This window comes from Anolis carolinensis, chromosome 2, assembly GCF_035594765.1.
Source record: "Anolis carolinensis isolate JA03-04 chromosome 2, rAnoCar3.1.pri, whole genome shotgun sequence".
Taxonomy (NCBI): Eukaryota; Metazoa; Chordata; class Lepidosauria; order Squamata; family Dactyloidae; genus Anolis; species Anolis carolinensis.
The window spans coordinates 230,955,447-230,981,455 of NC_085842.1; the positions used below are offsets into that span (position 1 = coordinate 230,955,447).

Here is a 26,009-nt window from a genome sequence, read left to right on the forward strand (position 1 = left end):
AAAAACCCACGCGCATGGAGAGTAATAAGCTTTCTCGTTAGTGGCTTTAAGATGAAGTAGAGGGAGCCTTACCTAATTCCGGGGTTCTCTTTCTGGGGATCTTGTCGATCTGTTGTCAAGGCTTTCATGGCCGGAATCACTGCGTTGCTGTGAGTTTTCCGGGCTGTATGGCATGTTGCTTCTGTATTTCCAGAAACATTATCTCCTGACGTTTTACCCACATCTATGGCAGACATCCTCAGAGGTTGTCAGGTCTGTTGGAAAACTATGCAAGTTTATCTGTGGAAGGTTCAGGGTGGGAGAAAGAACGCTCGTCTGTTGGAGGCAAGGATGATCGCAGCAATTAATCACCTTGATCAGCATTGAAAAGCCTTGCAGCTTCAAGGCCTGGCTGATTTCAATAAAAAGGAGGAAACGATGAAACTGAACAAAATCTGGCTACCAGTACTAAAAAAACTCTAAAATCAGGTCAGTAAATAAAGAACAACACTCTGAAAATAGGGGAATTGCAGACATGAAACAATCAGGGCCAGCTAATACCTCCCAACAAAGGATTCCCCCAGGCAGGAAGCATCCAGACCTTGAAGCTGAAAGGCTATTCAGTGCTGATCAAGGTGATTAATTGCAGCATTCACACATGCCTCCAACAGACCAGAGTTCTTTCTCCGACGCTAGACCTTCCACAGATATAAAAACCTCACTTGCCTAGTTTCTAACCTCTGAGGATGCCTGCCATAGTTGTGGGCGAAACGTCAGGAAAGAATGCTTCTGAAACACGGTTATACACCCGGAAAACTCACAGCAACCCAGATCTAGTTGATCGTTTTCAAGGTTAAGCCAAACTAAGGCGCTCTGTGTCGATCCTATAGAGAGATGCACTGCCCAAAGCCAGGGCGCTGGGTTATCCTTGCCTAGGAAGTGTCAGGCTGCAACCCTGAGCCCGTGATCGTCGGGTGGATCGGAGAGAATCGCGGGATTCCTCTGGATCAGGGCTGGGCACTGTCCTGCTCCCCACCGAGGGACAAAGAAGGGCCCTTCGCCATTCCCCCCTTTTTCACAAGCGCGGCGTTTGGGAGGAAAATGGAAAGGGGGCGTGTGAGGCGGCGAGGAAGGCGCTTGCGGAGCCAAAAGGCAAAAGCGCGGCCACGCACGTTTCCTCTCCGCTCCTGAGCAAACTCGGGGGGCTTTTCGTCCGTTTGGGGTCACGCCAGGCTTTCCCTACAGAGTGGGCAAGTTGTCCACTCCTCTCGCCACCAGCACAAGCCAAACTCCCAAGGCTGTTGGCGCCGACATCCTTAATTATGAGGATGTTAAGAGAAAGCCCTTTCCTAAGAGGGGTGCGTGGATCTCCCCCACGTCCCTTCGTTGTGTTAGGAGTATCCCCAGATCGAAAGCCCCTCTTCTTGTGCCTGTAATATGGGCACCCCTAAGTTGACAAACCTCTTATCATTGGGCACCCATAGGGTGAAAGATATAATATTGGTTGAAAGAACCCCTTTTTCTTACGGTAACGCGGGCGCCCCTAGTTTGAAAGACCCTCTTTTTCAATGCTGTAATAACGACACCCCAAAGCTGAAGGACCCTCTTTTTTGGAACCAATCTAACAACGACTGTGTCAGAATGCACAGAGAAGCCATTGAAATCCACAAGCATGTGGACAATTTCAACAGAAAGGAAGGAAGGAAGGGTTTTTGTGAGTTTTTCGGGCTGTGTAGCCATGTTCCAGAAGCATTCTTTCCTGACATTTCGCCCACATCTATGGCAGGCATCCCCAGAGGTTATAAGGTTTGTGGGAAACTAAGCAAATGAGGTTTATATAACTGTGAAAGGTCCAGGGTGGGAGAAAGGGCTCTTGCCTGTTGGAGGCAAGTGTGAATATTGCAACTGATCACCTTGATTAGCATTGAATAGCCTTGCAGCTTCAAAGCTTGGCTGCTTCCTCCTGGAGGAATCCTTTGTTGGGAAGTGTTAGCTGGCCCTAATTGTTTCCTGTCTGGAAGTCTCATGCATTCAGAATGTTGTTCTTTATTTTCTGTCCTGATTTTAGAGTTCTTAAATACTGGTAGCCAGATTTTATTCATTTTCATGGTTGAAATTGTCGAAATTGTCTACATGCTTGTGGATTTCAGTGGCTTCTCTGTGTTGTCTGATATAGTGGTAGAGTCCAAATACAAATCAAGAAACATGAAAGGCACTGCAGACTAACTCAATCAGAGAAGTCAGCCATAGCAGAGCAATTGATGAACCAACCTGGACACAGCATATTGTTGGAGAACACAGAAAGGCTGGACAAGGCTCTCACAACCACCATGTCAGACTACACAGAAAAGCCATTGGAATCCCCAAGCATGTAGACCGGTGGTTCTCAACCTGTGGGTCCCTGGGTGCTTTGGCCTACAGCTCCAGAAATCCCAGCCAGTTTACCAGCAGTTAGGATTTCTGGGAGTGGAAGGCCAAAACATATGGGGACCCACAGGTTGAGAACCACTGATGTAGACAATTTCAACAAAAAAAGAGGAAACTATGAAACTGTACAAAATCTGGCTACCAGTATTTTAAAAATAACTCTAAAATTTGGACAGTAAATAAAGAAAAACACTCTGAAAATAGGGGAATTACAGACATGAAATAATCATAGCCACCTAACACCTCCCAATAAAGGATTCCTCCAGGCAGGAAATAGCCAAGCTTTGAAGCTGCAATGCTATTCAATGCTAATCAAGCTGATCAGTTGCAACATTCACACTTGCCACAGACAGATAGTTCTTTCTCCCACCCTGGACATTCCACAGATATATAAACCCCACTTACCTAGCTTCCAACAGACCTCACAACCTCCGAGAATGCCTGCCATAGATGTAGGTGTAACATCAGGAGAGAATGCTTCTGGAACATGGCCATAGAGCCCGGAAGACTCACAGCAACCCAGTGATTCCGGCCATGAAACCTTCGAGAACACATTGACCTTTTTTTTAGGGCTGTGATATGGGTATCCCTAAGTCGAAGGACCCTCTTTTTTAGTGCTGTGTTATGGGCTCCCCTAGGGTTGAAAGCCCCTCTTTTTGATCCAAGCTAGAATGGGAAGATGGCAAAGGAGGGGTCCACGCCAAAGCAACCCCCTCTTAAGTGCCCTCTTAAGTGAACCAGGCTCCACTCTTGCGCGTCCTCTCTTGGCAACCAATAAAAAGGAGGCTGCTGGAGGATCCCCCCTCCCAAACTCTCTTGCCCTTGGGGCTAAGGAGAGGCCGCCTTGCTTGTATTGAGCCTTGCTTGCGCTGAAAAACTGGCGTAGGCAGCAAAGCTCCCTTTCCTCTTCCCCCAGTTCCTGGGTTTCCCTCCCTCTCTCTTCGGCCCCTTCTTGTCTTTGTTCCTGTGCAAAACCTCATTGTTTGGTGAAGGTAGCGAAAAAGAGGCTTCTTTTAGAGTCTGGAGAGGAAGGAAATGCAAAGTCTTCGCTTTCAGCTGCCTCCAGGATGGGATTCACAGTTGTGCCCGCCGTCCTGTTCATAGGATACATATTCTAGACTGTAGAAGGAATACAGATTGACGCCACCACGCTTATGGAATGGGGGGGGGGGGGGGGAGTTGTAGTTTTGGCGAGTCTCCAGCGCTCTTTGTGCGAGAAAGTTAAATTCCTAGTAAAATTACAACTCCCATTGAGCCAAGACAATTAAAGTGGCGTCAAACGGCATTCATTCTGCACCCAAGGTGAATCGCTCTCAATAGGCGAAAATTGATACACCGAAAACTGCTCTCTATCTTTTTTGGCAGCTGCTAATACTCCACAAATGACTTATGCTAGACATGTGTGAAGGTTAGGAAAGCTCTTTTTCTAGATGCACCTCAGATAATGGCATCTGAGGCTTGCTGGATTTGAGGCGTGGTGCTTGTTCCGAATCAAGCGGGCCGTTGTAGATTGAAGAAGGACCTCTAATGCCCTTGAAGGAAGGAAGGGAGGGAGGGAGCGTGAGTTGGTTTCTGTGAGTTTTCCTGGCTGTATGGCCATGTTCCAGAAGCATTCTCTCCTGTTGTTTCGCCCACATCTATGGCGGGCATCTTCAGAGGTTGTGAGTTCTGTTGGAAACTAGGCAAGTGGGGTTTATATATCTGTGGAAGGATCTCTTGTCTTGTTTAGGCAAGTGTGAATGTTGCAATTGGCCACTTTGATTAGCATTGAATGCCCTTGCAGCTTCAAATCCTGGCTGATCCCTGCCTGGGGGAATCCTTTGCTGGGAGTGTTAGCTGGCCTTGATTGTTTTATTCTGGAATTCCTCTGTTTTCAGAGTGTTGTTCTTTATCTACTGTCCTGATTTAGAGGTTTTTTAATACTGGTAGGCAGATTTGGTTCATTTTCATGGTTTCCTTCTTTCTGTTGAAATTGTCCACATGTTTGTGGATTTCCATGGCTTCTCTATGTAGTCTGACATAGTGGTTGTGTTAGAGTGGTCCAGCATTTCTGTGTTCTCAAACAACATGCTGTGTCCAGGTTGGTTCATCAAGTGCTCTGCTATGGCTGACCTCTCTGGTTGGATTAGTCTGCAGTGCCTTTCATGTTCCTTGAGTCGTGTCTGGGCAATGCTGCGTGTGGTGGACAAGAGGGATTCTCTCACCTCTGCAGGAGTCAATAGAGTACAAGCTGTGGACAAGTCAGCATAGGGCCCACCAAACGCAGCATTGCCCAAACATGAATTAAGGAACATGCAAGGCACTGCAGACTAATCCAACTAGAGAAGTCAGCTATAGCAGAGCCCCTGATGAACACAGCATGTTAACTGAGAACACAGAAATGCTGGACCACTCTAACAACCGCCACGTCAGACTACACAGAAGCCACTGAAATCCACAAGCATGTGGACAATTTCAACAGAGGAGAAAACCATGAAAATGAACAAACTCCGGCTACCAGGATTTTAAAAAACCCTCTAGAATCAGGACAATAAATAAAGAGCAACACTCTGGAAACATACGAATTCTTTCCAGATATGAAACAGTCAGGGCCAGTTAACACCCGACAACAGGAATCAGCCAGGCCTTGAAGCTGCAAAGCATTTTAATGCTAATCAAGCTGGCGAATTGCACCATTCACACTTGCTTCAAGCAGACAAGAGTTCTTTCTCCCACCCTGGACCTTCCACAGATATATAAACCTCACTTGCATAGTTTTCCAACAGACCCCACAACCTCTGAGGATGCCTGCCATAGGTGTAGGCGAAACGTCAGGAGAGAATGCTTCTGGAACATGGCCATACAGTCCGGAAAACTCACAGCAACCGAAGGAAGCAAGGGTTGTGTTGAAACGTCCCTCTCCGCTCCTTAGAAGCAGTTGGCAAGTTAAGGGCCCAAATCGTAGCTCTTTAGGAAGCACTTAATTCTGTTTGAAGCCGCAGGCAGTAGAGTGGATTGGGAGGCAGTGGACTCCCCCTTTCCCCCCTTTCAGGCCCCATCTACATTGATCATTCAATACAGTTCGAAGCTAGCTCCGAACTGCTGCGGCCAGAAAACACAAGAAAGCCCTTAATGCGCACCGGTGCAGTGTGGTCCTCAAACTGGTTCCAGGATTTCCTCTGGAATCATCTGCACAGCGAAACCACTTCCTTCAGCCCCGGCTTGAAACTCCATTAAATGGTCAGCATAGATGGGGCTTGGAATAACGGGGGCAATTCCGCTTAAATAGGAACATTTTGGCACGACAAGAGTTTGGTGGAGGAGCACCACGAACTGATTTCCTTCTTCTGCCATGAATATTTAACGAAATGTTTCCCGAGTTAAGAGGCTTTATGGATTACAGCCAACTAGAGCGGATTCCAAACAGTAATGCTGCCGAGCAAGGAAACATCTGCACTGCAGATTTAATCCAGTTTGACACCACTTTTACTGCCATGGCTCAATGCAAAGGTGTAGCTTCCTTTACCAAAGAGTGCTGGTGTCCCACCAAACTACAACTCCCAGTATTCTCTAGCATTAAGCCATGGCAGTTAGCTGGTGTCAAGCTTCAACTACAACTCCTGACTTTCAGGATTCATTAGGCCTTGCTTGCAGGTGTGTCTGGTTAGGACTGTTACAAGAGTGCGCACCCCTTTAGCAATCCTAACTAGACACACCTGTAAGCAAGTTCTAATGTATTTCCTTCTGAGTAAACCAATGGAATCACCTGGATGTTTACTAAGGGCTGGATACAATCCACAAGGCAGGCTAAAAAACCAATCCCTTCCTGTTATGGCATTGGAAGAGACCTCATGGGGCATCCAGTCCAACCCACTGCCAAGAAGTAGGAAACTCACATTCAAGGCAGCCCATAAATGGCCATCCAGGCTCTGTTTAAAAGCCTTCAAAGAAGGAGGCTACATCACACTCTGGGGCAGAGAGTTCCACTGATGAACAGGTCTTACAGTGAGGAAGTTCTTCCTAAGTTCTTCCTAACCTTTTATGACCGTTTTATCGATATTGTTGTTTTTATTGTTGAGTGATTTGCTTTATTGTTTTGCTTGCTTTTATATTGTGTTTGGGCATGGCCCCATGTAAGCCGCCCCAGTCCCTTTGGGGAGATGGAGCGGGGTATAAGAATAAAATTATTATTATTATTATTATTATTATTATTATTATTATTATTATTATTATTAATGTTCAGGTGGAATCTCCTTTCCTGTACTTTGAAGCCATTGTTCTGTGTCCTAGTCTCCAAGGCAGCAGAAAACAAGCTTGCTCCCTCCTCCCTATAACTTCCCCTCACACATGGCTACTACTGCTCAACCTTCTTTTCTACAGGATAAACATGCCTAGTTCTTTAAGCCGCTCCTCATGGGGCTTGTTCTCCAGACCCTTTATCATTTTAGTTGCCCTCCTCTGGACACATTCCAGCTTGTCAACATCTCTCTTAAATTGTGGAATTGGACATAATATTCTAGGTGTGGTCTGCTGAGTTCAATCAGACTTTTTTCCGACAGAAGAAACTTATGGAAGAAAGAGGCTGAAGGGCAGTTTGACACGACTTTAACTGCCATGACCCAGTGCTATCTAATCCTTAGAGCTGTAGCCTTTCCTGTCAAATAATGCTCAGGAGGCTTCACCAAACTACAATGCCCATGACACTCAGCCATGATAGTTAAAGCAGTGTTAAACTGCATTAATTCAGCATTGCAGATGCACCCCAGGATATAAAACCATTAGTTTTTCATGGTGTTAACTTTGTAGTAGTTGTGTATAATGCTCTTGCAATCCCAGGCAGAACTAACTCAAGAGTAAACCTCATATAACAGCAGGGAGGAATAAGATAGCCTTTTAGATGTTAGACTGCAACTTTTGTGATTCCTCACATCTTTGGCTATGTAGGCTAAGAGTGATAGGAGTTGCTACCCAAGACATATACTTGAGTCTAATGCACCATCAAATCTAAAGCACATCTCAATTTTCAAAACCACAAAAAAAGTATTTGCTGAGACATTTAATTGTAATAAGGGCCATTACAGTTGCTGCCTACTTAGGATTCCTTCTTTAATGCACAAAAGTTTTAGAGCACTAAAACTTTCAGCAATGGAAAGGAAAACCTTGTGGTGAATCTATGCTGTAGAATGAGTCCACTTTAACTGCTCTGGTACAATGCTATGGGCTGTCATTTTACAAGGTCTTGAGCCTTCTTTACCAAAGATTGCTGAAGCCTCACCAAACTACACATCCCAGTATTGCATAGCATTGAATCATGACCATTACATTACAGACGACATCCCTCAAATAGGAGTTCCAGGGGCTCCTAAAGCAGCTTTCCCTTTGGCTTAGCACTAAGTTATTATGCTAATGTAATGCTCACTCTAATTTTGGCAGGGCAGTATAGCCCAAAAAGGTGAGCATTTGATTTGGATTAATATGGCACATCCTTCAGCATTTTAGAGATCAAAATCAGATATGCCTGGCAGATACTTGTGGCCAAGCAACTACATTTAATGCAGTTTCAAGTCAGTACTGAAGAAAGTGGTTTAATTGTGGAGATGATTACATGGGAAATTCTGGATCCAGTTTGAGGCCCAGATGGTGAGGACAGAAACCACAGAGCTCCAGTGGGCATTAAGGTCTTTCTTTCATGCACTTTTGTGGGAGTTTGTTGACTGACCAGCACAGTTTAGAACTAGCTTCAAACTGCATTAAATGGTCAATGTAGATGGGGCTCAAGAAGGCAAAACCTATTGATGAGGAGGACCACACAAGCTAGGAGAGGCTGCAGTGATTTGCTTTTGCTTGAACTTACTGGAAAGCACAAAATTCTGACCCATAATCTTCTCCCATTAGTAGAGTACTACTTTTGGCATTTTGAAAGCAGTTTGCTGCAACTGAAGAAAGCAGAGAACAAAGATATAAAATAGAGAAGCTGCAATATTTTGAAAGAGACTGGAAAAGTAGGAAGACATAGAATTAACTGGGACTGTCCCTGAATATCAACGCAGTTGGAGGGCACACTGACCTCATCTGGAAGCAACCTCCTTCAATACCAATTTGAAACTGATTTAAGTGGTCAGTGTAGATGAGGCCCCCATTCTGGTAGTTTTACCAGTGTATTAGGATTTCTAAAGAAAGCAAAAGGAATTGTTTCTGAGTAGGGCTTAAAAACACTTAAGACACTAGTTCCCATAAGAACTTTGATGTAAGCAGGGTCAGCCCTGGCTAGTACTTGGATGGAAGACAAAGACCAGGCAAAGCAACAGTTCAGAGGAAGAAGCTGGCAAAACATATTGTGAGTTATTCCTTGCCTAAGAAAGCCCTGTGGAATGTATGGGGTTGCCCTAAGTCAACAGGCAACTTGAAGGCACATAAAGGGTGCAACTACACTGTAGAATTAATGCAGTTTGACACCACTTTAACTGCCATGTCTCAAGGGTACAGAATCCTGGAAGTTTGATGAGACATCAGCACTCTGTGGCAGAAAAGGCAGAAGATCCTAACAAACAACAGCTCCCATGATTCCATAGCACTGAACCATGGCAGTTACAGTGTTGTCAAATTGCATTAATTCTACAATGTAGACAGAGGGCCCTTTCACACAGCCCTATATCCCAGAATATCCAGGCAGAAAATCCACAAAATCTGCTTTGAATTGGGTTATCTGAGTCCACACTCAGATAATATGGGATTTTCTGCCTTGATATTCTGGGATATAGGGCTGTGTGGAAGGGCCCACAGCCATACATACACTCATTTCAGTGGGATTCACTTCCTTTAAAACTTGGGTGATATTGGGGTGCTTAGGTTTGCACCAGGACTGCAGACCTAGGCTCCAAATTGCCAACAGAATGTGTGCTTTAGGCCCCCTCCACACAGCTGTATAAAACCCCACAATATCTGCTTTGAACTGTATTATATGGCAGTGTGAACCCAGGGCCCTTCCACACAGCCCTATTTCCCAGAAATCCCACACTGTCATATATTCCAGTTTAAAGCAGATAATGTGGGGTTTTATTCAGCTGTGAGGAAGGGGCCTCTGAGCAGATATTGTGGAATATCTGCCTTGATAGTCTGGGTTATATGGCTGTGTGGAAGGGCCCTTAGTCTACACTGCCAGATAATCTGGGATAAGCAGATATCCTGGGATCAGATCCTGGGATATAGTGTGGAAGGAGCTTGAATTCCACTCACTAAGAGGTGAAGCTACAGCTTTTAATTTACCAATTACTTTGCAAAACCATGGTGTAAAGGGGTTGTAGAGTCTTTCAGAAAGTCTATATACATGAAATGCTGACTCCCTGGAGAGCTCTGGGGCCCTTCCATACAGCCATATAACCCAAAATATCAAGTCAGATGATCCTACAATATCTGCTTTGAACTGGGTTCTCTGAGTCCACACTGCCATATAACCCAGGGCCCTTCCAGACAGGCCCTATATCCCAAGATATGATCCCAGGTCTTCTGCTTTGAGTCCGCACTGCCAGATAATCTGGGATAAACAGAAAACCTGGAATCATATCCTGGGATATAGGACCTGTCTGGAAGGTCCCCCAGTTCAAAGCAGAAAATGTGGGACTTTATTCAGCTGTGTGGAAAGGGCCCTAGTCTTTGGGGATGCATCTACACTGCAGAATGAATGCAGTTTTGACACCCCTTTGGGTCTTCTTGTGGAGATAAAGGCATAATCATAATAAATTAGGTATAAATAAATATAATAGTAAATAATAATTGTCATGGCTCAGTTCAGTGGAAGTCTGGATTTTATAGTTTGGTGAGGCACCAGAACTCTTGGGCAGAGAAGGCTCAAGCCCTTGTTAAACTACAAATCCTATGGGATTGAACTATGGCAGTTCAAATGGTGCCAAACTGGATTTATTATTCTGCAGTACGAGGAAGTCTAAAAAGGGAAATGCCCCCCAACGTTTCTGCCTTCAACGCGAAACAGGGGCGGAGGCTCGCTTTGGCCTGGGCCCTTGACTCCGCCTCCCTTCTGGCTCCGCGCAGGCGCATTGGGGCGCGCCTTGTGCTGGGAACAGTTGGACGGGGCGGGCTCCTCTGTTTCCCGCCACTCTTCGGTGCGGCGCGAGGAGACGAGGGCCCGAGAGCAGCTGTGCGCGAGGGGCTGAAAGCCACGAGGCCGGAGAGGAGGAGGGTTCTGCAAGGTGGGTTTGGGGAAAATCTGCCGAGGTTGGGAACTGGCCGCGGCGCCGTGTGTGTACATTGGGGGCAGGTAGGTTATTTCTACTTAGTTTGCAATGTGCGTATATGTATTTGTGTGTATACACATATATAGAGAGGTTATCTTTACTTAGCTTGCAATATGAGTGTATTGGCTTACAATATATATACATATACTATAACGTGTGTGTGTGTATTACATATACTATAATGTGTGTGTGTGTGTATATATATATGTATAAAACATATACACTACAGTTTACTATATGCATACGTGTATGTATGTAATAAAACAGCTTTCTGTGCATAGCTTACTATATAATATATGCACACTATAATATTTGGTATTATATACATATAGATATACACACACTTATACAGTTTAATATATATATATATATACACACACATATATACACACACATTATACTATAGTTAACTGTTTATGTGTGTATACACATAGTAAGTTAAGTACAGCGAGCCCTGGTTACTTGGCTGTGAAGTGAGTTAAGAGAAATTTTATTTGGTTGGTAACTGCCCTGGGTTTCATAATGTGTGTGTGTGTGTGTACACATACATACACAGACACAGGTATTCGTGTGTGTGGGTATATATACACACACATATATACACACACATACATAGGTGTATATGCACCTATGTTATCTTTACTTAGCTTGCAGTATATACTCAGAGCAAACTAAGCGTGTGTGTGTATATATACAGTATATATATATATATATATACTTACCTTGCTATATATAGCTATCTCTATAAAGCGAGCATGTGTGTGTGTGTATATCTATATCTCTATATAAGGGAAGTTAAGCAGAATGAGTTCTGGTGAAGACTTGGCTGGGAGACAGAGGATTGCTTTGAAGGAAGTTTGGTTGGTGACTGACCTGGGGTTAGTATTTACGTTTGTGTTACCTTTACTTTGCTTCTATTATAGATATATAGCATCCTAGACCCGTGAGACACACATATTTGTTATCTTGGCTTGCATATAGCATGGGTGTGCGTATTGCAAGCAAAGCAAAAGAAGCAGTTGACCCACGGGGAGCTGGTGACTCCCCGGGTGTCTGTGTTTGTATGTCTGTTATGTTTATTTAGCTTGCAATGTTTATTTTAGCATTTTGCAAATACAGGTTCTATCCTGATTAGTTTTCTGATTATATACACACACACACACACACACACACACACACACACACACACACATATAATTGATTGGGAGATTGTCAATGTAAAGCTGCTGTTGCAGACTGGCCAAACTACCTCTTGCACAAGAAAACCCTATGAAATTCATGGGGTCGCCTTAAATTGGCTTGCAAACACATGCATACAGACATTAAGGCCCCTTCCACCATACAGCTGAATAAAATCCTACATTTTCTGCTTTGAACTGGATTTTATGGCAGTGTGGACTCAGTTCAAAGCACATTGTGGGGGTTTCTTTGATATTCTGGGTTCTATGGCTATGTGGAAGGGCCTTGAGTTATCTGAGTCCACACTGCCATATAATCCAGTTCAAATGTGGGATTTTATTCAGCTGCGTGGAAGGGACCTCAGTTAAACTCGCATTTAGCTACGTAGCTGTGAACGTGTGACTTTTAACGCCCGCGTTGAGTTCCTTGCAAAGGAGGCCTGTTGGTTTCCCTGCAACCTCGGGTGCATCTATCTGTGCTGACGAATGAAAGCAGTTCGACACCACTTTACCCGCCATGACAATCCTGGGAGTTCTCGTGCTCTCACTTTTCGGTTCTTAAGGAAGGCTCCTAAAAGTTCTTAGTCGCCTTTTTCTCTTGATGTGTGAAAAAAAAAAAGGGGGGGGGGAGGGGCAAAGAACGAAAAGTATGGTTGCTGGGCCTTGGAAGTTGCACCGAGTTGCGCGCGGAGGTCGCGTGCTTGTGGTGGGCGGGGCTTGGGGCCGCTGATTGCTCCCTGCTGCCCGCGCGCGCAGGTGGTCTTTCCTGGGCCGCGTGCAGCCTAAAACAGGGCTTGCAGAGAACAGAACAGATCAGAAGAAGGTCATTTGCATTCGGGTTACTGCTTGGAGTCCAGAGATCAGAGAATATCTACCCCCCCCCCCCCCAAAAAAAAACCCCATCCAGTATTTATTGCTTCTCTACTGTCACCTTTCCAGATTAGATGGGTAATTTTGGGACCTTTCACACAGCCATCCTAACCCAGAATATCATGGCAGAATAATCCACAATATCTGCTTTGAACTGGGTTATCTGAGTCCACATTATCATATATTCCAGTTCAAAGCAGATATTGTGGGATTTTCTGCCTTGATATTCTGGGTTAGGATGTGTGGAAGGACCCTTTGCTGCTGCCTTTTGCAAGCAGGTTCCAGATAAGATGGGAGAGCAAGTCTTTCCTATATACAATAGGCTCCCACTTAACCAGAACCCATGTGAATTGCTGAATGTTGGATAACCATAGTTCCTGATTGCTTGGGGGTCCTTCCACACAGCCCTATATCCCAGACTATCAAGGCAGAAAATTCCACAATATCTGCATTGAACTGGGTTATCTGAGTCCACACTCAGATAATATGGGATTTTCTGCCTTGATATTCTGGGATAAAGGACTGTGTGGAAGAGTGCTGAGAATTACTATTAAAATGGGCCTAATTTGTACCCATACTTTGCCATAAACCAATGGTTCTCAACCTGTGGGTCCCCAGATGTTTTGGCCCACAACTCCCAGAAATCTCAGCCAGTTTACTAGCAGTTCGGATTTCTGGGAGTTGAAGGCCAAAACATCTGGGGACCCACAGGTTGTGAACCACTGCCATAAACTATTGGCTTGATATTAATATTGAAATACAGTACTCAAAAAGCAAATTCTGACAAACTTAGACACCGGATTTCTGAGAGTTTTTTGGGCTGCATGGCCATGTTCCTGAATCATTCTCTCCTGAAGTTTTGCCCACATCTATGCCAGGCGTCCTCAGAGGTTGTGAGGTCTGTTGGAAACTAAGCAAGCTGGGGTTTATATATCTGTGGAAAGTGTAGGTTGGGAAAAAGAACTCTTGACTGTTTGAGGCAAATGTGAATGGTGCAATTGGCCAGCTTGATTAGCATTGAATGGCCTAGTTTCCCACAGACCTCACAACCTCGGAGAATGCCTGCCATAGATATGGGAGAAACGTTGGGAGAGAATGCTTCTGGAACATGGCCATACAGCCCAGAAAACTCACAGCAACCCAGTAATTCCTGCCATGAAAGCCTTCGACAAAACTATAACACAGTTTTGCTGTGTTATAAAAACAGCTATGTGAATACTTTATGCAATTCTGTTAAAAAAACCCCAACAATGGCCACTTGATTGAGTTCCACTTAACTGAGACTCTAATGTATTCCATTTCGATCAGCCTTCATCAATGGCTTGGTAACCCAGGTGTTCCTTAGGCATAGTTGGTATGGAAACAGGTGTTTCTCTTGGTGCAGTTAGAGTATCCCTTATACACAATACCAATTTAGGAATTTTTTGGTGGTTATTTTGGAAGACTTGCATATATGCAATGCTAGATATGTTCTGTATTTCGGATTTTAAAAAAATATTCGCATAGACATAGTGACATATTGAGGAGATAAGACCAAAGTCCAAACACACAATTCACAGACAGTAGACTCTCAAGCAACCAAAACTCTCAAGCAACCGGTAAAAACCCCCAAAATAAATAACACTGTAAATAAAAATAAAATTACATGTATAATACAGTAAAAACTGTTACAATAAGTTGTCTTTATTTGCTTTTAATTATTGTATTTCAGTATTAATATCTAGCCAATACCGAATTTAAGGTGTGGTTTAGCATGGAGTACAATTTTACCTAGGCCTCTTTTGAATAATTATTCCTAAACAACCACAAACTGGGGCCCCTTCCACAAAGCTGAATAAAATCCCACATTTTCTACTTTGAATTAGAATATATGGCAGTGTGGACTCAGATATCAAAGCAAATATTGTGGGATTTTCTGCCTTGATATTCTAGGATATATGGGCCCTGAGAGTCTACTGTATTTCATTTCCACTGGCCTTCATCAATTGCTTAGTAAATAAAGCAGGTGTGCCTGAGGTGTAATTAGTATGAAAGCAAATTCATCAGGTGTTTCTCTTTCTCTCACTATGCAAATTGATTATCCCTTATCCAAAATGAGAAAGTATTCTATATTTTGAATTTTAAAAATTATTTTGGAATACCCATATATGCATTATGAGATATTGTGGAGATACTTGTAAGTTCATTTATTATTAGTTTTGGTATAAAACAGCTTAGGTTTTTCTCTTTATACAGGTTGAGTATCACTTATCCAAAACTTTGAGACCAGAAGTGTTCTGTGTTCTGGATTATTTAAAGATTTTGAAATACTTCTGTATACATATTGAGATATCATGGAGATAGGACTTCAGTTGAAACATCAAATTCATCTGTGTTTCATATACATATACCACTGTGATAATTTTATAGACAACATTTCAATTAATTTTACCTGAAAGTTATATCTACAGAAGGCAAAGGTGTCGCCATTTCAGCCACCCATTTGGACAATTTCAGATTTTGGAATATTTTGGATTCTGGATAAGGGATTCTCTTACATGTGTACACAATGAGATATCTTTGAGTGGGACCCAAGTCTAAATACTAAATTCATTTTTCGTATACAGTGTTCCCTCACTACTTCATGGTTTGCTTTTCGCAGACTTGCTCTTTTGCGTTTTTTAAAAAAATAAAACACTAAAATAATAATAGAAATCATATAAAAGTATGATTTACAGTGGTGGTGGTCTCAGTCGGGTGCAGGCAGTGGGACGGAGAAGGAGCCCAAATGGCAGTGGGTGAAGGAGGCGGTGCCATGTACCCCTGCCTCTTTCTTACCTCCCTCCCTCACTCCCTCTCTCTTTCTACTTCCTAGGGACAAGCCTAGCATCTCTACTTTGCAGATTTTCACTTATTGCGGGTGGTCCTGGAACGTAACCCCTGCGATAAGTGGGGGAACACTGTATACCTTATACACATAGCCTACTGTAGCTTTATGTACAATATTTAAATTTTTTAATAGCAATTTTGTACCTGAAATAACGTTTGTATGCATTGGACCATCAGAAAGCAGAGGTGTCACTATATCAGCCCCCCCCCATGTGCACGATTTTGAAATTTTTCAGATTTAAAAATACCAGAAAAGGGATCCCGAAGCTTTGTTTTAAAGTGTTTTGTTTGTATTGGAAGGAGAGCATCATTTTAAAGAAGATACGTAGAAAACTAAGACTCCCATGTTGTCCAAGAATGTGAGGAAGTAAATTAATGGGTTTTGATTGAAAGTGCAATAGAGCCAGTTTAGGGGTCTGAATGTGTGTAACTGTGGATATGTGTGTAACTGTGTGGAGAGCATAGTTCAGTGGTTCTCAACTTGTGGGTCCCCAGATGGTTTGGCCTTCAAATCCCAGAAATCCTAACAGCTGGTAAACTGGCTGGGATTTCTGGGAGCTGTAGGCCAAAACACCTGGGAACCCACAGGTTGAGAACCACTGGTATAAATGCAAGTTCATAGCCCCCCCAAAAAATAAAAAAAATGGTTGAAAGCTCTGTATGGTACAGTAGAGTCTTGCTTATCCAACATAAACGGGCTGGCAGAACGTTGGATAAGCGAAAATGTTGGATAATAAGGCGGAATTAAGGAAGAGCCTATTAAACATCAAATGACGTTATGATTTTACAAATTAAGCACCAAAGCACCATGTTTTACAACAAGTCTGTCACTTGTTTGAGAGCATGGCTGAACTTCTGTGGTTGTTGGGCATGTTGGCCTGTTGCGCGTTGCTGCCTAGAGAAACAGCTATGGATCTGCGTCGGAGGCAGACTGCGTTGGATAATACAGAACATTGGATAAGTGAAGGTTGAATAAGCGAGGCTACTGTATATCATTCTCAATCTGGATGAACACAAATATAATTTAGCATCGTAATGGCATTAGGACAGCAGTAACATGCACATTTTTGTGGAGTTAGTCCTATTCAGTTCCTTGGGACTGGTCTGAGTATAAATATTCATTGAGATTGCAGCGTAAGGATACCAAAGTAAGTGCTTCTCCATCATCCCAATACCTTTTATGTTTTACTGATTATAAATATTGGAAGCCAGGACCCGTGTTACATTTTACTGAAGGATAAAATACTCTCTGTATATTTCTCTTACTTTTGAAGACTGAGCCATCTTTTAAAGTAATAGCTGAAGGTTGAAGGAGATCCAAGTAGTCTGTTTCTAATAGTACGTTTGCTTCTGTGCATTTGCTATTCCATTGCCTGTGTACCATTTTGCTAAAGGTATTCCAGAATCCAACCTAGCTTTCAAGCCAAATTAATACACATTAATGAGGTTACAGAAGATTGCTCAGGCAGCTGACAAATCTTGTACTTTAAGGAACAATGACTCAAGAATCTGGGGTCATTTGAGTTTTTGGCTTTGATAAAAGGTGTAAAACCTAGTGATGGTCATGGAACAGAGGTTTCTCTCCATAAAGCAGAGTGACATCCACTTTAATACAAATCAGAAGCCCAAGGCAGCAGATAGACTGAGATTGCAGGGGAAAGAGACTGGTTTTCCTAATGTCAGCAGAAGCTGAGGGTTGTGTGGGTGTAGGCGCCAGTGAGAATGAGGAGAAGCATTTGAAAAATGGTATGTCTTTACAAGTCTGCAGCACGAATGTGGAAATGTGTTAAAATGCATTGACACAAAATTGATGTTGTCTTTTCCAGAACTAGATAAATGAAGGGCACACTCCTGCTAGAAGTTATATTTAAGTCCTACTGAGCTAAACAGGCACTGCATTAATTTCTCAGTGAAAACAGTGGGGCTTGCAGGTGCATAATTTGAGTTCAGTGGTGCTGTATATGGTCCTCAGGAACTACTGCCTATTTGCAGTTGCACGCTTCCTTTGTATTGAGAAGAAATTTGGGCTGCTGAATTCGTCTTAATTTTTTGGGGTCTTATTCACTTTTTGTATAGTATGTGTTGTTTATTTCAACTAAGTCTTTCAATCAACAGATTTTCCCTTTGCACATTAGTTCTTGGGGACAAAGCACTCAACATTAGTTAGAAATATTGTGGATACCATTTTCATCAAAGTTTTGGTATAGTGTTGACACACAGGACTAATATTCACTTAATGGGCTAGGATAAAATTATCTGAAACAGCTTTTCTGTGGCCATTGTTCATTAATTCAAAGAATATAGAATCCCTCTTGTATATTTAATGAAAATCTATATATGACTTTAAAATGGTGGCATTATATATTTATAACAAGCAGTCTCCACAGCATTGAGAAGAAGCTGTAAAATAACTCATAATGCTTATGAGCAATGGAGCTGAATACAGTCCCATAGTTTCAGGGGTGGCTGGTCTTTCCCTATTAAGCTAATAATTGATGATTCAGGGCAGTGCATTTGGTGGACTGCATTTGAATTGGTGTACTGTAAATGGTGTAGGCCTGAAAGCAGAAGATGAAAAGCTCAGAAAGGACGAGGTAGAACATGGGGAGCGTGAGTATTGCTGGAAGCAAACTATTTTGTGGTTTAACTCTGCTTAGCGCAATTCCTGAGGCTTCTCGTGGATATTCATATCTAATTGCAACTTTAGAGCTCAGCAGGACAGTGTATTCATATCCATAACAAACCCAAATAAATGCCATTATAACTTTTAGTGTAAGTGGGGAAAGATCTGAATGATATCTTCCTTTGCCTGTTAAGTGGCTCAGCTTTGCTAATGCATACTGCTGAGACTTTGACTCATTACCCTCAACCACTCCTACAGTCCTGTTTTAGAGAAATGAATCACAGAGGAGAGGTTATTGGCATGGCAGTGAGCAAAAATGGAAAATGCCATGTTGCAAAGAAAGCGAGCAGTCAGGGAGTAGAGTTTGAAAAGGCAAAAATGTCCAATACAAAAAAAGAGCCAGTGGAGATGAGCTCGCCAGGCCATTTCAGTGACTAATTCTGTTTCAGCTTTGCAAGTAGAACATAGTCTTTTGCTAGTCTGCTTAAAAATAACGGTATGGTAGCTCACACTTTCAAGTTAGTGCTACATTCCAGGAATAGCTCTTGTAAATGGAAGAAGTGGGACACTTGCAGATTTCTATCTCCTGAATGTGTCTCCTGCTGTGATCAGGAAGCCAACTTCTGTGCTTGATTCCTTGTTTTGTACCTTTGCTCTTGTATTTGGATTTACAGTGATCTCATTTCTCCATAGTAAAGCATAACCAGAAATATCAGTTGCCAGGTCGATTCTGAGACAGTGACAAGTAAGAAATTTGTTGCATATATTGTTCTTTGGTTGTGGCTTCCACCCCCCCCCCCCTTTAAATGAGAATTCATCAAAAAGCATTTCTTCAACTCCCATTAAGATCTCAGTTTGAAAGAATGACATGTGAACTTGGAGATTCTGCTTTGTTTTGGCCTCTTCATAAAATAATCATTTGTACTTCAGAACTGTAGGACTAGGACTAGCAATCATGTTTGCACATTCTATGCCATCCATCATGATGCTAAAATATTGCACGTAGATAGAGTAATGCTTTGCTGATTTGCCTGCTAATGATTTTTTTTCAAAATCTTTGCCTATCTCTCCTTGTGGGGAAAGTACAGTTGACAGATGGTTTTACTTGCTTTCTTCTTTTAAAAGTACATATGTCTCTTTCCCCCAATTAATATTTTTATTTGCCCAAAATTATTAAATGTGAATTGTTATTCTCCGGGGTGGAAGGAACTATTTCACAGCTTCCTGCAATTTAGCTGTGTATTAGCTGTGTATGCCCTTCTGTGTGTTTAATCCTGTGTAAAGTATTTTGAAAGAAAGGTCCTGGACTTATATTATAAATTCGATACTATATTTTTCATGGAATGAAATATCTATTATTACTTACTGGCTGGTTTAGATTATGTTCTTAGTTTGCTCTAAATGTGATCTGCAGCTCTCTCAATAAATACTGAATAGAGGCAAAAGGGAAACCCTTTTAAATATGAAATACATCTGTTGCCCATACTAAAAACAATGGATGGGCAAGTGCGGGTATGGACGTAGTAGAGTGGGAAAAGATTATTTTTACTCCATTTTGCAGATAAAAATTTGGAAAACGCTGCCAGTATTGGAAGATTAGGCAGTATTAGTAGTCCAGCAGGCACTGTCAAATTGCAGGGACTTCAGCATCTAATGGATTACAATGGGAGCTTTTCTTTATTATCTGCCAAATTATGCAGGTAGAAAACAAGTGCAGATTAACTATTCTACTTTGCCCGATACAGCTGGTTTAAACATTGAGGTTTGGGCTGCTGCTTGGAGTAAACCCCAACAGGATTTCTTTTCCTTGTAGGTGTGCATTGTCAACAGCGCAGTGGAGGGGGAGCTGGTGAGCATTAATCATTACAGATAGTTTGGAAGCTCTAAAGGTGTTTCATTTATATGTGGAGAAAGTAGTTGCAGATATTCCTGCAGAGATATTTGTCCTAAAATGTGTTAACATTTTATATTTTCTGTTTCAAGTATCTGAATAATGTTCCAGAAGAAATGATAGCTGTTACATCTGATTAGGTTAAGTTAAAGGTTCTGCTGTAATGGTTATTAAAGTTTCCTGAGGCACATATATGTGTTTGTATGAAGACATGAAACTTGTTGACATTCCAACTTTCAGTGGTCAGGTACGAGCTCCCGGTGGTGTAGTGGGTTAAAGCCTTGTGACTTGAAGGTTGGGTTGCTGACCTGAAGGCTGCCAGGTTCGAATCCAACCCGGGGATGGCGCGGATGAGCTCCCTCTATCAGCTCCAGTTCTATGTGGCGACATGACGAGCCTCCCACAAGGATGGTAAAAACATCAAAACATCCAGGCGTCCCCTGGGCAATGTCCTTGCAGACGGCCAATTCTCTCACACCAAAAGCGACTTGCAGTTTCTGAAGTCGCGCCTGACACGAAAAAAGTGATCAGGTGACATATCAGTTCCCATTGAAGTAGGTAGTGGTTGAGCTCACAATCAAAATGTTCACGTACCAGTCTGCTTTGGAAGTTATTACGGGTTATTATGTAATTGCAATAAAACTGTTCTTAAATTATAATTTTTGGTGTTTTTTAGTCTAGTCTTCCTTTGTTCTGCAGGATATACCTGGAATAGATAGATGATTATTATGTATACCTACAAGTGTGATTAGATGTATGGAAAGGGGATACCTGAACTTAAGGGGGTTGACTGACTGAAGTTACATAGAGGGGAATGTTAAATGAGGCAAGGTCTGATATTTTGGGCTGCTTATTGTGTTACCTAGAAACACATTTTGATCGGAACTCTTTTTAGTTGGGAATATCTTGTATTCAGTGGCCAATTTGATTAGAATTGTGGCCTGTATAGTTTAGGTGCTAAGGCATTTATTTTTTCTTAACCCATAATTACTAGGCTTTCACAAAACCCTTTGTATGTGTATATCTATATGTCAACTTACAAATTCCATGGAGTTTTCTTAGGCAAGGAATACTGAGGTTCTGCCAGGTCCTTCCTTCGAAGTATTGCCTGTAGCACCTGGCATTAGTTAGTAGTACCCCATTCAAGTATTACGTAGAGGTCACCCTGCTTAATTTCTAATATCAGACAGGATTTGGGTATTTAGGCAGCTCTTTGGTGATTTGCCAAAAGCCTTATAGATGTCCAGATAATGTCCTGTGTTCACCAGATTGCCCCTTATGCTAGCATTTTTTTTGTCAATCTAAAATGGAGATTAACAGGATTTGGTAATCTGTGGTTTTCATTTATCAGATAATCTGCTGTGATCTTATTTTCGGCGTTGAAGACAGAATCTCTTAGCATTTTTGATGTGTATTATATATTCTAGTTCAGTGTGGTCCAACCTTTAGTTACCCGAGGGCCAAATCAAACTTTAGTATAGGAATGTGGGGGCCAGAGACATTCCAGAAAACGAATTCTTAAAAACTTAAATTAGTAAAAAGGGTAAACTATTTTTTTCTAAATGTTAAATTAAAATATTTTTCTAGTAAGAAGGGCAAGGGCCAACAAAAATGAATTGTTGGGCCGCGTGTCGGACCACACTGTTCTAGGTTAATGACCCCAAAGTTATTTTCCTCTTACGTGTTTTGAAATTCAACTCCCACAATTTGTCAAATTGGCTGGGTCTTTTGGAAGCTAGGTCCAATATTACCAAGAGGACCAAACCGAGAACCACTGTTTCTTTTGTGGTTTTGGATAATACTAATACTTTGGCATTGTTGAGCACTGTTGTATTTTTTTATTTCTGCTTTCTTTTTAGCAAACCCAAATTTTATGAGAAATTTTGCATTTTTTGGACTTCCTGAGTAGTAATTTACTTGTGTATAAATTACTGCGTTCTAAAATAAAAGGTTTTACTCAGAATGTCAGGAACTGTATAGACTTGGCCAGTGTGGTCCATGTTCTTGTTACATCCTGAATAGACTACTGCAAAGCGCTCTACATGAGGTTGCCTTTGAAGACTGTTTGGAAGCTTCAAGTGGTCCAGTGGGCGGCAGCCAGATTTCTCACTGGAGCAGTGTACAGGGAGCACACCCCCCCCCTGTTACGTCAGCTCCACTGGCTGCCCGTCTGCTACCAAGCACAATTCAAAGAGCTGGCTTTAGACCAGGGGTCCCCAAACTAAGGCCCGGGGGCCGGATACGGCCCTCCAAGGTCATTTACCTGGCTCCCGCCCTCAGTTTTAGACTTAGGCTCGCCCAAAGTCTGAAATGACTTGAAGGCACACAACAAAAATCCTACTTAACTTGACTATCTCATTGGCCAGAAGCAGGCCCACACTTCCCATTGAAATCCTGAAAGATTTACAGTATGTTGGTTAAAACTGTTTTTATTTTTAAATATTGTATTCTTTCATTTACTAATATTGTGCTATGGTAATAATATAATATATTGTGTATACATATAATATTGATAATAACTTATTTATTTATTTATTACAGTATTTCTACCCCCGCCCTTCTCACCCAATAGGGGACTCAGGGCGGCTAATAATAATAATACAATATAATAATATTGTATAATAATATAAATTATATATTATATATTAAATGTAATATTACTAATAATATTACGGTATAGTGGTATAGTACAGTATATTAATATATAATGCTAATATTGTACTTTGCTAATAATATAATATATTGTATGTACATACAACTTGTAAGCTGCTCTGAGTCCCCTTCGGGGTGAGAAAGGGTGGGGTATAAATGTAGCAAATAAATAAATAAATAATTGTTGTGGGGGGGGGCCTTTACAGTACAAATAAGATATGTGCAGTGTGCATAGGAATTTGTTCAGTTTTTTTTTCAAATGATAATTTGGTCCCTCAACAATCTGAGGGACCATGAACCGGCCCTCCACTTAAAAAGTTTGAGGACCCCTGCTTTAGACAATATAGCCCTAAATGGTTCTGGCCCAGCTTATCTTTCTGAGTGTATCTCCATCTACGAACCGTCTTGGGGATTAAGATCATCTGGGGAGGCTCTCCTCTCGGTCCCACCTCCTTCGCAGGCACGGTTGGTGGCGATGAGGGACAGGGCCTTCTTAGTGGTGGCCCCTCAGCTATGGAACTCATTCCCCAGCGAAATCAGGTCAGTCCCCTCCCCCCTGCCCTTTAAAAAGAAACTAAACACTTGGGTCGGGGGCCAAGCCTTTGACCAATAGTGCAGTGCAATTAGTGAAGTGGAATTAAATACAATAATGACCGGAATGTCTTTTGACTATGTCCTTGATTTGTGTGAATTTAATTATGTGTTTTAATGTTTATATTGCTTTTAATTTTTTGTTTTAATATATATGTTTATTTTATTGTTGTTGATATGGCATCAAATTACTGCCTTTTGTAAGGCCGCTGTGAATCCCCTTCGGCGTGAAAAGGGCGGGATATAAATACAGTAAATAAATAAATATAGCATGAAGATTTGTGGGAAAGACAACAGAATTCGTAAATAGACAATTCCTGCACATATATTAGATATGTTCAACATTCAGATTAAAGATTAATATATGGGCTTCACAACTTGTCTCCTTTAGGCAAGTTGGAATTCTACCTTATTCCAAGGAGGCATTGATCACTGCCTTCACCCACTCTGCCAGTCCCCTTCTGGCCTGTTTGATCAGCCATGAAAGGCAAGGATCTAGAACACATGTAATGGCTCTCACCTCTCTAAGGATTTTGTCCATATTCTTAAACTGCACAAATTCAAAAGTATCAATTAACATTGGACAAGCAGGAGCCAAGGTTACATCTGCTGGAACTGTATCAACAACAGCATCCATGTTGGAGTGCGTACAAATTCTTCATAGCGGATTGTTGAGTGGTCAGCATTTTCCTTTTGAGGACCTGTCTGTAATAGGCCTCTGACCACTCAAAATAGCTCCATTGTTCAGAATTGCGCAGGTTTCAATTTTCTCAAAATGTTTGTAGTCTGGGAAAACATTGCCTCCCTATCTTCTTCCTCTGGGCTTCAAGATTGTCTTATCTACCTCTTTGTGGTCGGAATATATTAATTCTTTGTCAGTCTGATTGCAATTGCTCTTTATGCAACACTTTCTCATTTGGATGCTTCCCTGATTTTGTTTAAGATCACTGAACATTTTGATCAAGGGAATGGTAGTATGTCTCTTGTACAAACTGATGTGGCATCGTATTCTTATCTGAAGAGGTTCATTAAAGGAATACAGTTTTTTTTATGATTTCTGGTTTGTTTGATACTCCCATCTGTAACACTATCTGCAATATGCTCTTCTTTATTCCAGTTCTGTGGAATTCGACTTCATCTCACGGGCTCTCTCTGTCTCTTCTATAGCACCCCATAGTCCCAGGATGTTCTTTGATTACTAGACTTAATTCGTCTTTCTTGTACCTCTGTTTCTTCTACCTTGGCTCTGCTTGTTTACCATCTGTGGATGGTAGTATTTCAGAGAAAGGTAACTTGTTAATTATGTCTTTCAGTCTCCTCTCCGTAAATCTTCAGTTTGGCTTTCAAGACAGCATGTTTCCCCATGCTACTGGTACCAGTATAGATTGCTGTCCTCACTCCATCATTTTCCAAACTCATTTTCATCAAGGGCCACATCAACCTTATAGTTACCTTCAGAGGATTGTTGAATCCATCGACAGAGAATCTGAGGATACAGAGGGCCAACTATAATTTTTTAACGTAGTGGTTGATGCTCTTTAGTTTTTACCCAGTTTGCGTCAGCATATATAATTAAATGACAACTCCTGTTACTATACAGACTGGGAATGATAGAAATTGCAACCCAACAGCACTTTTGGCTCTAACGATATTTTAGTATCAGGCACCATATCCAAGCCTTGTATCTACATTCAAATCCCACTGTCCTGACTAAACAGAACAAACCACAGTCTTCTAGATGTTCCTATATTGCAACTCCTATCAGCTCTAGTCATGATGTCTAATGATGAGGAATACTGGAGTTGTAGTTCAGCATATGGAGGGCCACATAAAATACCATGGTGGATTGGATTTGGCCTGCGGACCTTGGGTTTGACAGATGCGATCTAGTCCATTCCCTGGCATTATTCAAACTACTCAATACAATCCATGAACAGCATGGGACCAAGTGTGTGGTAGCTTAATTCTTAATATAATTCTTTGGGTACTCCAACAAATCCCATTTGTGGCAGGTGCCCCTTCACGTGAAACTCTTGACTCAGATTCAGCTTGAGGTCTAATAAGAGTCCTAGATCCCTTTTGCATGGACTTTCAAGCCAGGTGCCCCCCATTCTGTGCTAGGGTATCTTTACCAAGGGGCGGCAATGTGCAGCTCCCTGGATATTGGAAGACCACCACTCCTTTCAGCCGTAGTTAGGATTACTGGCTATTTTGACACTACTCAAAGTATTGATCCCTGAACCTGTGTTGATTCCAATCCTTGTTCCTTGTGAGTGTCCTAGAAACAAAATGTTTATCAATGGCTACAAATAGAGTGCTAGGCAAAGGGGGGAATTGCTAGTACCTCATATTAGTTCTCACAACTGATTGAAGTGAATATTTTCAAAATGATAAAGTAATTTGGTGCCTTGATTGCATTTTGATAGTCCTTTCAACAGGAAGCAGGGCACATTTACTGCATTTCTGTTGAGTTCTATTTTTTTCCTAGTGCACAGATTGAATCCTTTTCTCCTGAGTTTTACTGCTTTGAAGCATTCAACATTGTGTTAATGGGTCCAGTTTAAACATATTACATGGCAGCATGCTCATGGTGGTATATAACTAAAAGCAGCACGTTATTCAGTTGTACACCTAAAGGCAGCCACCTGAAAGCAGCCAGTACCATTTCTCTGAATGTGGACCTATTATGTGATTCCAAA

At 41.9% G+C, this 26,009-nt stretch overlaps 1 protein-coding gene across 14 annotated transcripts in view; it reads left to right on the plus strand.

The window, feature by feature from the left end:
• Positions 1 to 26,009, plus strand: part of elavl2 (ELAV like RNA binding protein 2) — a 212,990-nt gene that overhangs the window by 50,852 nt on the left and 136,129 nt on the right. Inside the window, exon 1 of one of the 14 annotated variants that reach the window (XM_008103473.3) lies at positions 10,465 to 10,592. The exons of 8 other annotated variants lie outside the window; for them this stretch is intronic. The gene's annotated coding sequence lies outside the window, so the exon portion shown is untranslated. Of the gene's footprint in view, positions 1 to 10,464; positions 10,593 to 10,640; positions 10,661 to 26,009 lie in introns of those variants that run through there. 5 more of the 14 variants (XM_016991074.2, XM_008103468.3, XM_008103469.2 and 2 more) reach the window with 5 other exon arrangements.